Source organism: Lissotriton vulgaris, chromosome 10 (genome assembly GCF_964263255.1).
Source record: "Lissotriton vulgaris chromosome 10, aLisVul1.2, whole genome shotgun sequence".
NCBI classification, from domain to species: Eukaryota; Metazoa; Chordata; class Amphibia; order Caudata; family Salamandridae; genus Lissotriton; species Lissotriton vulgaris.
In genome coordinates this window covers 1142250835-1142265044 of record NC_141698.1, presented here as the reverse complement: position 1 = coordinate 1142265044, position 14210 = coordinate 1142250835, and the positions used below count along the sequence as shown (strand labels likewise).

The window sequence follows — 14210 nt, the reverse complement described above, 5'->3', positions numbered from 1 at the left end:
CCAGGTCTTGAGTATCCTCCTGAAGGTCAGCAGGTCTTGGGTCTGTCGTAGGCTCAGTGGGAGGGTGTTCAATGTCTTGGCGGCGAGGTGGGAGAAGGTTCTCCCTCCGGCGGTTCTTTGGATGCGCGGGACAGTGGCGAGTGAGAGGTCGGCAGAGCGGAGCTGGCGGTTGAGGATGTAGAAGAAGAGACGTCTGTTGAGGTAGGCTGGGCTGGTCTTGTGGAGTGCTTTGTGTACGTGGGTGAGGAGCTTGAAGGATATCCTCTTGTTGACGGGGAGCCAGTGCAGGTTTCTCAGGTGGGGAGTGATGTGGCCGTGGCCTGGTACGTCGAGGATCAGCCGTGCCGAGACGTTTTGGATGCGTTGTAGTCATTTGATGAGCTTGGTCAGGGCTCCCGCGTAGAGGGCGTTTTCCGTAGTCGAGTCTGCTGCTGACGAGGGCCTGGGTGACTGTCTTTCTTGTATCTGTCGGGATCCATCTGTAGATCCTGTAGAGCATGCAGAGGGTGTTGAAACCGAGGAGGAGACAGCGTTGACTTGCTTGGTCATTGAGAGCGTTGAGTCGATGAGGATTCCCAGGTTGCGTGCATGGTCAGTTGGTGTCGGGGCTATCCCCAGTGCTGTCGGCCACCAGGAGTCATCCCAGGCTGAAGGGTTGGAGCCAAGGATGAGGACATCCATCTTGTCCGAGTTCAGCTTCAGACGGCTGGTCTTTATCCAGTCGGCGACGGCCTTCATTCGTTCGTGGAGGTTGGCTTTGGCGGTGATGGGGTCCTTGGTGAGGAAGAGGATCAGCTGAGTGTCTTTGGCATAGGAGATTATGTTGAGGTCGTGCTGTCGGGCAACATGTGCGAGCAGGGCCATGTACATGTTGAACAGCATCGGGCTGAGGGAGGATCCCTGAGGTACGCCCAGATGATCTCAGAGGCTTTGGAACGGAATGGGGGGGAGGCGGACACTCTGGGTTCTGCCGGAGAGGAAGGAGGTGGTCCAATTCAGAGCCTTGTCTCGGATCCTTGCAGCGTGGAGGAGTGCGCGTAGTGTGTGGTGGCAGACGGTGTCGAATGAGGCAGAGAGGTCTAGGAGGATGAGTGCTGCGGTCTCGCCATTGTCCAGCAGGGTCCTGACGTCATCGGTGGTGGCGAGGAGGGCAGTCTCGGTGCTGTGGTTGCTGCGGAACCCTGACTGGGAGGGGTCCAGGATTCTGTTTTCTTCAAGGTATCGGGTTAGCTGTCTGTTGACGGTTTTCTCGATGACCTTGGCCATGAAGGGGAGCAGAGAAATGGGCCGGAAGTTCTTGAGGTCTCTTGGGTCTGCCTTAGATTTGAGTAGGGCGTTGATCTAGGCGTGTTTCCAGATTCTCTGGGAAGGTTGCGGTCTCGAGGGAGAGATTGATGACGTTGCGCAGGTGGGGTGCGTTGGAGCTGCTTGCTCTGTTGAAGACGTGGTGCGGGAATGGGTCTGACGGAGAGCCGGAGTGGATTGTGCACATGGTCTTGATGGTGTCATCGATGTTCACGCTGGCCGAGGCTAGCAGGGGGTCATGGTCAATGGTGTGCGGAGGGTCTGTTGTGTTGCTGTCTGTTGGGGCTGTCTGGGTGTTTAAGCTGTTGTGGATGTCTGCTATCTTACGGTGGAAGAAGGTGGCAACAAAGTCACACAGGGCTTGTGACGGCGGGATGTCGTTGGTGTTGGAGCTGGGGTTGGAGATTTCCTTCACGATGTTGAAGAGCTCCTTGCTATTGTGTGCGTTGTTGTCGAGGCAGTCTTTGAAGGAGGTCCTCTTGGTCGCCCTGATGAGGTGGTGGTGATTGCGGATGGCGTCCTTGTGTGCTGTGTGGCTGTCCGGAGTTTGTTCACTGTGCCATTTCTTCTCTAGTTTCCGGCAGGCTTGCTTGGAGGCTAGGAGTTCTGGGGTGAACCAGCTGGCCCTCTTGCTGGTGTCTCTTTGGGGGGGTTTCTGCAGCGGGCGAGGGTTTTGGCGCAGTCCTCGATCCAGCGTCTGAGGCTGTGGGCAGCGTCATCGGTGTTGGAGGGTTTGGTGGGTGGGCTGAGAGCGAGGTTTGAGTGTAGTTGGTCTTCGGTGATTTTGCTCCAGCAGCGGCGGGGGATCTGTTGGGTGCGGTGGTGTGTGGTGGGCTTCTGGAAGGTGAAGTGGATGCAGCGGTGGTCGGTCCAGAGGAGTTCGGTGGTGTGGCTGATGGAGACGTGCGGCTTGAGGAGAAGACGGGGTCGAGCGTGTGGCGGGCGGAGTGGTTGGGCGTTGTGACGAGTTGCTTCAGTCCGAGGTTGTCGAGGTTATCGATCGGGGTTGTGGAGTTTTTGTCGTCGTTCTCAAGGTGAAAGTTCAGGCCTCTGAGGAGGATGTAGTCGGTGGAGGCCAGGGCGTACGTGCTGATCAAATCTGCAATGGAGTCGCTGAACTGGGGGCAGGGTCCGGAGGGTCGGTAGATGAGGGTGCCTCTGAGGGTGGAGTTAGGATCTGTGTGGATCTGGAAATGCATGTGTTCGGTGGTGCTGAGTGCGTCATCGGTGCTAGTCGAGACCCTGATGCTGTTCTTGTGGACGATGGCGATTCCTCCTCCGACTCCATTGGTGAGGTCTCTGCGGGTGATCTTTTAGCCGTCTGGGTGACATCCGAGGATGTTGTGTCGAGCAGGTCCCAGAGCTCGACGGCATGCTTGCGTCCGGAGCGGGTGTTCAGTAGTATGCATCGGAGGTGGTTGGGGTCTTTCTTCCGGCAGGTGAAGGGGCCTTGTGTGCATTTCGGGGCGGCCTCCAAGCAGGTGTGGCTCCGTCCAGAGTTGAGAGCGTGCAGAGTGCTGGCGTCGTAGTGGCGGCGGTCGTCGTGGTGGGTGCAGAGGCCAGGAGTTCTGGCTCTGGGCGAGGTCCAGGCACGGACGGTCACAGACGGGCACAGACGGGCTTGCCTTAGCGGCCGGCATATATGGGGAGGTGGGAGGGAGGAGCAGCTGGGAGGCGGGAGGCAGGGGCAGCGTATGGGCAGTGGACCATCAGGGGGGCGGGGACGCAGGGGACACAGCGGCGAGGGCGGTGAGGGACAACAAAGGTAACAGAAGGAAAAAGGGTCACAAAATCGAGGGGAAAAAGAGTGGTACAGAAGGCAAAAGGGGCACAGAAACGTGCAAAAAACGAGTGGCACAGAGGGCAGAAGGGCACAAAAAACGCATGGAACAAGTCAAGTCAAGTCAGGGACATTTGTATAGTGCACAAATCACATCCTAGGAGTCTCATGGTGCTTGCACAAAAGGCAGACAGGCACACTGGAGACACAAGATGGGGCACACTGGTGACACAAGACTAGGGCTCACTGGTGCCACGAGGCAGGGGCTTACTGGTGACAATACAGGGTCTCACTGGTGGGCTCACTGGCGACACAAGATAGGGGTTCACTGGAGACACAAAACAGGGCTTAATTGGTGACACAAGACAGGGGCCCACTGGAGATAAGACAGGGGCCCGCTGGAGACACAAGACAGGGGCCCGCTGGAGACACAAGACAGGGGCCCGCTGGAGACACAAGACAGGGGCTCGCTGGAGACACAAGACAGGGGCTCGCTGGAGACACAAGACAGGGGCTCGCTGGAGACACAAGACAGGGGCTCGCTGGAGACACAAGACAGGGGCTCGCTGGAGACACAAGACAGGGGCTCGCTGGAGACACAAGACAGGGGCTCGCTGGAGACACAAGACAGGGGCTCACTGGAGACACAAGACAGGGGCTCGCTGGAGACACAAGACAGAGGCTAACTAGTGGCATGAGGCAGGGGCTCACTGGTGACAAGACAGGAGCTCACTGGTGGCACAAGATGGAGGCTCACTGGTGACACAAGGCGGGGTCTCACTGGTAGCATGAGGCAGGGCCTCACTGGAGACGCAAGACAGGGGCTCACTGGTGGCACAAGATGGGGGCTCACTGGAGACACAAGGCGGGGTCTCACTGGTAGCATGAGGCAGGGCCTTACTGGAGAAGCAATACAGGGGTTCACAGGTGACACAAGACAGGGGCTCACTGGTGACACAAGACAGGACTCACTGATGGCACGAGGCAGGGGCTCACTGGTGACATGATGGGGTTTATTGGTGACACTAGACGGGAGCTGTAGGAGAGTAGGATCTGCTTCTTATAGTTACCACCACTTTTTGCTGATGTGCCACTGTTTTTGACTCAGACTGGCTGGGATCCTGCTATCCAGGACCCCAGCCTAGCTGCTTTCTCCTCTAAATTGATTGCAAGTACTTTAGGTTCACTCCAGATTGGATTCTGGGGTACCCTTATAAGTTCCTAGTATATGGTATACTATGTACCCAGGGTATAGGTACCCCAGAGGTATCCCAGGGGCTGCAGCATGTATTGTGCCACCCCTGAGAGACCACTCAAACTGACAACACAGGTCTGCTACAGCAGCCTGTGTAAGGTGGCGCATGCACCCATTACTTAGATATAGGTTCAATACACAAGATGGGGGCTCACTGGTAACACGAGGCGGGGTCTCACTGGTAGCATGAGGCAGGGCCTCACTGGAGATACAAAATGGGAGCTCACTGGAGAGACAAGACGGGGGCTCACTGGAGACACAAGACGGGGGCTCACTGGTGACACAAAACGGGGGCTCACTGGTGACACAAGACGGGGGCTAACTAGTGACATTAGAATTTGTGGGTGAACAGACCTGAGATTGCTTCAGGGTCTATGGAATCACATTTTGTTTCATGGTTTGGAAGGGGTTGGTCCTGCAGGCAGGTCATGGGAACAAGCAGAAAACATGATATTCTCCTTTACTCTTTCCTTTGTACGAAATGGGTGGGTTGGGGGGGTGGCTTGGACGGCAGCGGCAATGGCTGCCTGATCGCCTCGCTCAGCAGTCAGAGGAGCGATCGAGGCTTATTTTTAGGGGTCTAATCGCCGCACATCCAGTGGAGAAGACCAGGCTTTTTCTCTGTGACATGCACCACGCTTTAGTGCCACTAATTCCCGAGTATTTGCACAGAGGTAACTATTCGCAGCTCCGTATTCAGCGATTCGCGGACCCGGGCCAAAGACATTAAGATGGAGGCGCAACACCGGGAGAAGCTTCTCTAGCCCGACACCTAATCCCGGCTCCGCTGGCCCTGAGGAGATCAGAACTACGGCGCTCCACTGCTCCTCCCCAGCGAGGTAGAAGGTGGGTGATTTGAGAGCGTTTCAACAGCTGCAACAACCGTAGCGAGAGACACGTTTCTGCTCCCCCACCCCCTCGGTGCCTGACCTCAAAATGGCGGACGTTCACTAACAGCGCGAACCTTCAATAGCCTCAAAAGTAATACAGCTTGCATAGAGGCCAGCACTCATGTGGGTCATACAAGCAGTATACTGAGTTGAAGCACTGCACTTAACCCTGCTATCTAGAACCCCCCCATCTGCCTTCATGCTAAGCTAGCGTGCAAAGACCAGTAGATCTCTGACTACCACTGCTCCTATCGCAAAATGGCAGCAATGACGGCGGCTGCAGACCCACAATACACCCCTCTACCTACAGCCTGACTGCCTTCCAAAGTAGTGGCTGCGAAACCCGCTGCTCCAATTTTGGCACCTGGTGTATGACTAGCGCACAAGTGGAGGTGGTGCGGACCGACCCGGGGGTATATCCGCAACCTTGACAATAGCTATGCAGCCCACGACTTCAAGAGTCCCATGAGACCCACAGTCAGCATCATATACCATACGCCTCAACTTCCATTAAAGGAACGCCATTATTCCCTCAAACGCCCTTAATGTCTTGCAGGAGGTCTCGCTGATTGTCTGCATGTACCCAACCCACTCACCTCCTTAGCTTTATCTTTTAAATGAGACGCTCTCACCCCGGCCTTAACGTGGGTTACCCCCATTAGCCCTCGACATTGTAGCGCCTCAAGGGGAGAATATCGATTTCCCAGCGACTTAAAGCCACCATGCTGTTCTAGTCTGATGCCGCCCAGCTGTGATTTAATGCTGATACTAAGCCCTGTTACTCTAATCCTGCTGTTTTGAAGCGAATCAGGAACGACGCAGCAGCTGTTAGCAGGGGGATAGCAGGGGGATGGAGAGAGGGCAGACGAGAGCGTGAGAGTGCACACCAGTGATCACCAGCGGAGAGGGGTCACTAGTGGTCATCAAAGGAGTGTGGACTCCAATGGTCTCAGAGGAGAGTGGACACCAGTGGTCACAATCGGTGCGATAGAACGGTCTAGTGGTCACCAGCGAACCATTTCGCCAATAGCGCCAGTCTCATCAGTTCTTCCCCGTAATCAGCCCCTCCGTACCGGACAATGGAGGACAGAGAAAGCAGAACCAACAACAAAAAGGTGCATCCAGAACCCTCCCCCTCAGAATCTCCGATCAAAGCCAGGTCAGACTTGACCAGTACTATGGACATGATCTTAAAAAAGCTAGCAGAAGTCCATGACCTAGCTAAATCTACTAAAAGCAACACAGACACCATGCAACTAGAACTTACAACAATCCGGGCGGATATGAGCACCATGAATAAAAGCATCAACGAAGCAGAACAACGCATAAGTGATGTGGAGGACAAGACCTCCCGGTCATCCAAAATAATAAAGCAACTCCAAAGCACCATGAATGACCGTAAACGACAAAACGCTGAATTGGAGGACCACAATAGGAGAGGAAATATACGTTTATTTGGTGTTCCAGAGAACGCAGAGAAGGATACAGGTTCTTGTGTGGCCTTCCTCAAAGCTTGGATACCGATGATCACAGGGATCACTTTTCAACATGGCCTGAAACTAGACAGAGTACACAGAATACCAACTTTCAATGTCCATGGCAAGAAAGGTCCTCGACCCTTGATCTGCAAACCACTCCATTACCAACATACTGACACCATTTTGCAGTTCTCCAGAAAAAAGCACCAGGTCAACTGGGAAGGTCAACGCATAATATTCACCCAAGACTATTCGAGGGAAACCGTCAACACGAAGAAGGGATTCCTTCTTCTGAGGGATAAACTGAAGGCGAAAGACATTCCAAAATCGTCGAAAATGGCAGACCACATCTCTTCTCAAGCCCTCATGATCTTGCACACCATCTAGAAGGCTCTCCCATCACAGAGCATGGACCTGTCCAGTAGCTCATCCAACAAAAGGAAAACGGACATCCAGGACTCGTCGATCCACGGAGCTGCCTGGACAATGCACACCACTGGTATTGTGCTTGTTGCAATCATTGTCGTCTTGTTAGCCAAATGGCTCCTTGATCTAATTCCTGTTAACAGAACGTTACAGTTTGCCAAATAGACTTTACACCAATACATGCCTCCGCCAGGGCAATTTTCTTGTACTGCTTTACTTGAGAAATTACCTAATCTGCGGGTTAATGTACACCACTGGTACTGTGCTTGATGCATTCATTATCCTTTTGTTAACCAATTGGCTTCCTAGACTAACTCCTGTTAGCAGAATTATGCAGTTTGCCAAATAGTCTTCACGCCAATACATGCCACCAAAAGGGCAATTTACTTGAAACATTTAGGCTTTCCTAGGTTTGATGTCAGAGCACCGCTTTGCGCTCTATATTTTGACAGTTTGTACTTCACCACATATTCACCGCTAGCCATGTTTAATCTATCCAAACTCGCTTTAGGGGGTTTGTTACCTCAAGTTACTTCTAATTTTGTATTTACCATGTTCCTTGATAGCTACCACACATAAAATGTTGTGTGGGTTCAACCCACAATTCCCCTGAAAACCAATGTTTCATATATTTCCATTGTGCTGCCTTTAGACGGTACTGCCGTCTCAACTCCTGTGTTCGATTCTTCCTGGGGGGAGGGCAGGGAGGGAGGGGAGGGTTGGGGGATGTAAGGGTGTGGGAGGGGGAGGGGTAGTGGAGTTTGGGGGTTGGGGTAAATGCAATACTGGTTGTTTCCTTTTTATTTGTTTATTGTTCCTTATATCTTAATGACAGCACCACTTTTGGAGTATCACACAAGTCATACACGGAATGCAGGCTCCTACTCAGATCTTATATCTGTCCATGTAGGGGGGGAAACTCACACGTAGCTAGTTTCATCCATTGCTCAAATTACTTTACAGAGGGGGACTTTCTAAACCCCGACCTCCAAATGGCAGATATTAGATTGTCATCCACTACCCTAGTAATCAACACCCTCTAGATGGCTCAGACCAAATCCCTGGATAATCTCAACATAGTCTCAACATAGTCTCTCTGAACGTCAAGGGACTCAACCATCCAGTGAAAAGACGTAAGGTCTTTGAGTACTTAGCAAAATCAAAAAGGGTACATCATCCTACTCCAAGAGACTAAACTCTCAGAGGAGGACATAAGTTTTATAAGACTCAATTGGGCCTCACACATTTTTTGCTCCTCAGCCGTCCACAAGAAAAGAGGAGTGATCACCCTAGTCTAAAAAAAAAAATCAAACATTGCCGCCACCTCACACACTCACGATGCAGACTGTAGGTTACTAATCACCCACATGATGAGAGACGAAGACCCCATTCACGTGGTAAATATTTACGGTCCTACCTCCGACGACCCAGACTTTTGGGAATCGGTCTCATCCTCTATAGAGAAGATACCACAAGATGAACTCTTGATTGTAGGCGGCGACTTCAACCTCCCATAGACCCCCTAATAGATCACCAATCCAAATGATTATACCAATTGTCCCACTCTCACGAGTCACACTTACGCTTATGCTCCAAATTTAACCTAAAAGACTCCTGGCGCCCCCAACACCCGGATGGGAGGGTCTATACTTTCTAGTCAACTCAACACAATTCTTACTCCAGAATCGACTATATTCTACTATCTGGACCATACACACACCTTATAGAAGAAACGGACATAGCTCCCAAATTAGTCTCTGACCATTCTTGTATTAGTACTAAACTTGCGGGCTCACACTCAAAACTTCCACCAAAGCGCTGATGGTTTAATGAGGAAATACTGTAAAACCCTGCCGACAAACACCAAATTGAGAACGCTATCAGAGAGTATATCTCATTAAATGACTCCCCAGATACGGACACCTCCGTTGTCTGGGACGCCCTAAAAGCCACAATTAGGGGTGTCTTAATAGGTATCAGAGCGAGAACCAATACAAAATTAAATATGGAACTTGGCACACTTGAAAAGGAAATCAAGTCTCTGGAACTCGCACACTCAACTACTCTGAACGACAAAAGCTCCCTGGACCAACTGGGAAAAAAGAAATACGAGTATAATACAATTGTGAGCAGATGCGCCTGAGTAAGGATCAACAAGTTTAAAGCTCTTAAACTGTGTGAGGGGAACAGAGCAGGGAAACTACTTGCGTCATATCTCAAACATAGACAGAAATTACTCACCATATCCTCGATCAGAGACTCTGCCAATAATATCCACACCAAACAAGACAGAATCCTAGCCTCCTTTCAGGCCTTTTATGAAGACCTTTATAAAAATAAGATGATTTGGGAGCCGGAGACATGCACCAAATACCTGGACACTCTAAACGTCCCCAAACTCTCTGAAGAAGACAGCACTTCCCTAGGGTCCCCTTCACAGACAAAGAAATGTCTATTTCTATTAAATCCCTCAAAAACAACAAAGCCCCTGGCCCTGACGGCTTTTCGGCGAGCTTTTACAAAGCCTTTGATAAGTCTCTTAGCCGCATACTATTAAAATTATTTAATTCAATTGCTACCGCAGGCAGTGTCTCCAAGTTGATGAGTGAAGCCACTATAATTGTTATCCCGAAGGAGGGCAAAGACCCCTTGCTAACAAAAAACGATCCCACTATTTTGCTCATAAACTTGTACTGCAAAATTTATGCGAAGGTATTAGCCAACAGACTCAATGCCATCCTTCCTAAACTGATCAGTAGTTCTCAAGTAGGCTTTCTCAAATACCGCATGTCCAACGATAATACAAGACTACTATGCCATATCCTGCAGAAAGCTAAGACAACTCCCATCCCCTCCGTGGCCCTCACCCTGGATGCAGAAAAAGCATTTGACAGGGTGTCCTGGTCCTTCCTAAAACAACCTGGGGAAGTCTTACATTGACATGGTAATGGCCCTTTACTCTTCTCCATCCGCCAGGATCGCCATCAATGGAACCCTGTCGGACCCATTTCGCTTAGAACAAGGCACCAGGCAGGGATGCCCCCTATCGCCTGCACTGTTTCTCCTGGCCCTCGAACCACTCATAACAGATATAAAGCGTAACAAGGACATTTCAGGAGTGAGCTTCGGGGACATGCGGGTGAAATTGGCTGCATATGCGGATGACATCCTGGTGGCTACAGAAATCCCAGAGACCTCCATCGCGGCCCTCATGACAACCATAGAAAAATATTCTACCCACTCTGGGTATAAACTGAATCGTGACAAATCTGAGGTCAAGCCCCTAAACATCCTTGTCACCAGAGACATGCTTGGCAGCTCCGGTATTTTATGGCAGACAGGTTTCATGAAGTACCTGGGTATTGAATTGGGCTGCAGCCTCCTTGAAACCCTTCAACGAAACGAGTCCACCACACTAGATAAAATTAAATCACAATTAGATGGCTGGTCCCCCCGCTTCATAACTTGTTGGGGTAGGGTCGAGATCATCAAAATGATGATTTCACCCCTAGTACTAGTAAATTACCTCATTGCTATGCTTCCCCTTACCCGGTCCCAGGAATTTCATCACAAATTAGACAAGTTACTCTCCAAGTTCCAATGGAAAGGGAAAAAGACAAGGATCAATATAAAAAAACTCCGCTTCGATAACTCTCTAGGAGGGGTCAATTTAGCTGATTTCAAATTATACCAGACAACGTTCCTTGCCAAACAAGGTTCATACTGGCTAGCTTCTCCTGATGGTTACACCCCGGTGTGGTTAGCAGTGGAGAGGGCCCTCTTTAAAAACTTGCTCCGGCGACCATCTTAACCGCTAACCCCAATATGGCCGCTTGCTCAAAATCCATCTTCCAAAATACAAAAATCGCCTTGCTAAAAATTGATAAGCTCCTAAAGAGTAGTATAAGACGCTCTAATTGGGAATCACTATGGTGTAACCACGTATTACTTTACAAAGGGAAACCACTTTTTAATGAGATATGGATTAAAAAAGGCATCTTCTTCTCACACCAAATGCTTGGTGAATCCTACCCTATCTCCTTTAAAGATCTCCAATCTAAATTTTACCTTGACTCGATAGAATTCTACAACTTCTTGAGCATTAAGGCAGCGATCTCCAAAGCAAAACAATCCTCAAAAACTTCCTCTCTCCCGAAATATCTAGCTAATCTTAATCAGTTGGGTTACCAGGTCTCCCGACTTTACAAACTCCTGCACCCGCAACGCTCTAACCTTAACAAACATCTCCGACAATTCTGGGAATCGCACTCCTCATCACCAATTTCTGAGAATAGACTGGTCCAAAGCCTGGGAATCGACTGCAAGACACAAGATAAGCGCTACACTCTCCCAGATGAGATTCTGGCTCCTCCATAATGCTTTCTGGACCCCAGCGCGTCTTTTCTCTCATAACATTAGGGAAAATGCTACGTGCTCGAACTGTAATGAAAAGGACGGAGACCTTGAACACCTCTTACTCCAATGCGCATGTGTTAGGCCCTTTTGGGATAAATTCTTCGCCTTTCTATCCACGGTTTTCCATTTCTCCCCCACCAGAGATCTATCCTTTCTGGTATTCGGCTTCATAAGAACCAGTTCGCTCACAGACAATGACAGGGCCCTACTTGACTTACTCCTTACTGCCGCTATAAAGATAGTTCTTAATAACTGGAAAGATACATGCAAAGCCTCTTTTAAATGTTGGTTAAATTGGGTCACCAATCTAAGAGGAGCTGACATTTCACTTCAAAACACCCTGTGGCGCCCCCCTCGCAGACAAATGTGGGTCACTCTGGATAATTACTTTAGCCCTCATAAACCTCCTTGAATCTCCATCCCTCTAACCCGGTCATCATGCCCTTACACGCTCATTACGTGAAACAGTTGCGAGCCCATTATCGTCAACGATTGTAAATCCCTGCAGATCACTGCCAATGTACTTGTGCTGGTACTCCTTAAGCAATGTATGCGATTGAAGTTATCCATTTCTCTTTTTTATGTTTGTCTTATGTTTCTGATTTGTTTTCTGGATCAGTATCATCGCCATGCAGTTAATTCCTCTTTTCTTTATTCTGTAACCACCATCGAACAATATGATTCCAGACTACGTCTGTATATTTTCTGTTTTTGTTACTCTTTCTTAGAAACTACCAATAAAAACTTTTGAATACAAAAAAGAAATGGGTGGGTTGGTGGGGTGCCAGTCAGACTCATCTATTCAGTTACATGGCTGCATCCAGCCACAGAACATTACCACCTGACAGACCTAGACATTTACAAACGACAAAGATGAGCTGCCCATAGATGTCATGTGCCCCATGAAAATACAACTAGAAGGCTGGGCGGGCATGGGTCGAACATAGGAAAGGCCCATAATATTCATCTTATTTTCGCAGTGACGGGAACCCATGCAGCCATCTCAGCCTTGCTGCAGTCTTTATCGACTGTACATTTTTCGGTCTGTAGCCTCCAACCTCACCAACCTCACAGTAACCTGGAAAAGTCATTGCCACTTTGGTGCATTCTTCGTAGACCTCAGGTGTCCACCATGCAGTCCGACAGCCACAGCGATGCCGATATCCAACCCGTCTCACTGGCATTTACTGCAAACAAGGGAAAGTCACAGTGTTGGTGCAATGATCTGAGGAAGGACAAGACTCGCTGCTAGCACTGCCTATGGCTCAACGGAGAGGGTGGCTTTATGATGGACAACAATACCAGGCGTACATCCAGAAGACACAGAATGGGGAAGATTTGAAGTAGTGAGGGCTGTCAACAAACACAGCCAACCCTTGGAGGGCTACTACATACATATCGTTATTGCATACCAGTGGACAGTTGTGCAAAGACGATAAAAGCAACAGAGGATTTAGCTGAATAAGCAGAGCATTGGTTTAAACCTGGGTTTAAAGGGGAGTCAGCTAAGCAGAGTTACCCAAGAATGATAACAAGAACATACAGAACTATAGATGGGTAACAGTGAGTTACGGGGAGGCTGGACACACTTGCCTCATTGGCTGCACGCATTGATGTACTGTATGTCCCAAGAGATTCCGAAGACAGCTAAGAATGCCTGAGCATTGTTCATAGGATAATAGAGGCCTTACCACAGAAATCTATAGGAAAGGAGAAATTATTGTTATAGAACTTGCTTTTAAAATGAGACATTTATAAAGATTAAGCCATCCCATATACAGGACATTGTCTTCAAGATAGTAAGACAGCGAGGCGCCTGCAAGAAGACAGGACAGCAGGTTGGCCTGGGACGGATTCCGCTGTTGTTGGAAGGTCTTACAAAAGACCACCAAGAGAAGCAGCTCAGAGTTATTTGTAGAAACAAATGTTAGTAGCCAAATCTGACCAAAGCTCGTCAGAGGTGAGACATGCATGTGGAGGTCAGGCTCACATAAAAGGTTCCTCTTGTCTCAGTTCTGCCAAAGCACTGGCACTGAAGTATAGTTTCATCATTGAACTGTGAGAATCTATATACACATTTGCCTTTCAATGTATTTAACATACTTGCAATATGTACAGCAGCCCCCCTCCTATCCCAACCACTACTTATTCCAACTACCACACAGCAGGTATAAAAAGAATACATCATGAACGCATGTTAGTCACCCCAAAAACAACATACACACACTTAAAACCAACTGAAAGAACAAGTTACTTACCTTCGGTAAAAATATATCTGTAATAGACATATATTAGTTATAGATTCCTTACCTTGGAATTACCCCAGGCGTCAGACTGGATCCAGAGAATTTTTTTCGGCGATACCCCTGTGCATCGGTAGGTGGTGTCGGTCGACTCCACATTCGTCTTCATGATTACTGGAATGACGTCACAGTATATACTTAGACGCCGCCCTCGTACGCTGATGTCAGTTCTTTACACAACATTGCACACCAGAAGCGCAGAGCCATGCATGACACTGACCACTGGAGCACAAAACTAGGGCCCTGAAAGGGAGTCCCTTACCCTAGAAGTCAGTTCGCAGAACGGGGAGGATGGGTGGGGTGGTAAGGAATCTTAACTAATATAGGTCTTGTACAGATATTTCATTACTGAAGTTA

The 14210-nt window shown here is 49.4% G+C and overlaps 1 protein-coding gene across 1 annotated transcript in view; it reads right to left on the bottom strand.

The window, feature by feature from the left end:
- LOC147689481 (uncharacterized) overlaps positions 1-14001 on the bottom strand; it is a 98483-nt gene extending 84482 nt beyond the window's left edge. The window contains exons 1-2 of the mRNA XM_086942251.1: positions 13144-14001; positions 12618-12737 (exon numbers count right to left, since the gene is read on the bottom strand). The gene's annotated coding sequence lies outside the window, so the exon portion shown is untranslated. The remainder of the gene's footprint in view (positions 1-12617; positions 12738-13143) is intronic.
- Positions 14002-14210: the final 209 nt, after the last annotated feature.